The following is a 2,500-nucleotide window of genomic DNA, read 5'->3' on the forward strand; positions in this document are numbered from 1 at the left end:
CAGTAGAGTACCCAGTGTGTCAAGAAAAGAGGGGGAAAAGTGACAAAGTCCCAACGGGGCCAGTTTAAAAGCGCACCCGACAGGCCTGGAGCCCCGAGGCGGCCTGGAGGTGCGGCCAAACGCCGCTGCAAGCTCCAGTAGAGTACCCAGTGTGTCAAGAAAAGGGGGGAAAAAGTGACAAAGTCCCAACGGGGCCAGTTTAAAAGCGCACCCGACAGGCCTGGAGCCCCGAGGCGGCCTGGAGGTGCGGCCAAACGCCGCTGCAAGCTCCAGTAGAGTACCCAGTGTGTCAAGAAAAGAGGGGGAAGAGTGACAGAGTCCCGACGGGGCGAGTTTAAAAGCGCACCCGACAGGCCTGGAGCCCCGAGGCGGCTTTAAATTGCCGGGAAATGCGACGTGGAGTGTCGCTGTCCAGCCTTCGGTGCTGAACCGCAAGCCCGCCGAGCGAATGAACACGACGCACGGACGGCCGGTGGCACGCCATAGAGCGGTTTAAAATAAAAGAGGGACGGCCGGAAGCCCCTCCGGCCCCGCTGTAAAGTTTGTGAAAACGAGGGCGGGACCCCCGGCGCACTAAAGCGGCTCGGTGTTGCGGGGAGAGCCGCTGCAAAGTGTGTGAATTTCACGCGGGAGGCTGGCGGCTCGCTGCCCGCGCTGCCCTGCTTTGAAACACGCTGCAAAGTGTATGAAATGACGGCGGGGGGGCCAGCGGGAGGCTTGCGGGAGGAAGGCCGCTCGCTGGCCGCGCTGCCCTGCTTTGAAACACGCTGCAAAGTGTACGAAATGACGGCGGGGGGCCAGCGGGAGGCTTGCGGGAGGAAGGCCGCTCGCTGGCCGCGCTGCCCTGCTTTGAAACACGCTGCAAAGTGTATGAGATGACGGCGGGGGGGCCAGCGGGAGGAAGGCCGCTCGCTGGCCGCGCTGCCCTGCTTCGAAACCCCGCTGCAAAGTGTATGAAATGACGGCGTCATTGACGGGTCAATGGGGGGAAAATGTTTGAAAATGTGACAGAGTGTCAAATGAATGGCGGTCAACGGGGGAAAAAAATGTTGGAAAATATGACAGAGTGTCAAATGAATGGCGGTCAATGGGGGGAAAAATGTTTGAAAATATGACAGAGTGTCAAATGAATGGCGGTCAATGGGGGAAAAATGTTTGAAAATATGACAGAGTGTCAAATGAATGGCGGTCAATGAGTGTTTTGGTCAACCAGGGATTTTCGCTTAGACGGGAGAAGGTAAAACAGCCGAGAGGGGGGGGGGGGGGATACCTTACCTTCTCCCGTATATGCGAAATTACCTGGTTCACCAAAACACCTCATGCACGATTTGAGAAACCGACTTTTTAGAAACCTTGACTACCAGGGTTTAGACCGAGAAAACGTGCTTTTTGAGGCCGATTTTGAAGCACTGAAACACGGACTGATGCCGGCGAGGGCCGCTCCTCTGGTTCCTTTTTCGAGTGAGAATTTTTCCAAGTTCTCCTCCGCAGCTCACGCCGAGGCTGCGCGTATGATGTGTTCGACAGGCGAGCGCCTTCACCGGCCTCGCGCGGCGGCTTCGCCCCGCCGTACACGCCGGTTCTCCCGCTTCACCGTTGGCCGGGCGTGGCTCACAGCCGAGAGGGCGGCTGTTGATATGATGTGTCCGACGAGCGAGCGCCTTCCCCGGCCTCGCGCGGCGTCTCACAGCCGAGAGGGCGGCTGTTGATAAGACGTGTCCGACAAGCGAGCGCCTTCACCGGCCTCGCGTGGCGGCTTCGCCCCGCCCCACCACGCCGGTTCAGCATCGGACGAGCGTGGATCACAGCCGAGAGGGCGGCTGTTGATATGATGTGTCCGACGAGCGAGCGCCTTCCCCGGCCTCGCGCGGCGTCTCACAGCCGAGAGGGCGGCTGTTGATAAGACGTGTCCGACAAGCGAGCGCCTTCACCGGCCTCGCGTGGCGGCTTCGCCCCGCCCCACCACGCCGGTTCAGCATCGGACGAGCGTGGATCACAGCCGAGAGGGCGGCTGTTGATATGATGTGTCCGACGAGCGAGCGCCTTCACCGGCCTCGCGCGGCGTCAGGCCGGAAAGACAGACCGTCGTGAGAACGGAGAAGACAGACCGTCGTGAGAACGGAGAAGACAGACCGTCGTGAGAACGGAGAAGACAGACCGTCGTGAGAACCTTGAAGACAGACCGTCGTGAGAACCTTGAAGACAGACCGTCGTGGGACCGGAACGACAGAGCGTGGAGAGAGAACTGACCGATTTGCAAACCTGACCCGCCACGGGGGGCCCCCGCCGGCCGGCGCTCGCGCCGGTGTTCGGGCGGACGGTTCCCCCGACCTGCGGCTTGGCCTCGATGGGCGAGGGCGGACACGCGGCGTGAGCCTCGATCGGCCAGGCAACCCCCCCCTCCGGGGGGGGGCCCCCTGGTCGGCGTCGCGGTCCCCCCGCCCGACCCGATTGAAGCGAGATCGAGACGACCCGTCTGACCCGGCCGTCCTCCAACGGC

This window comes from Doryrhamphus excisus, linkage group LG2 (genome assembly GCF_037039965.1).
Source record: "Doryrhamphus excisus strain RoL-2023G ecotype Guam linkage group LG2, RoL_Dexc_Guam_v1.1, whole genome shotgun sequence".
Classification (NCBI taxonomy): domain Eukaryota; kingdom Metazoa; phylum Chordata; class Actinopteri; order Syngnathiformes; family Syngnathidae; genus Doryrhamphus; species Doryrhamphus excisus.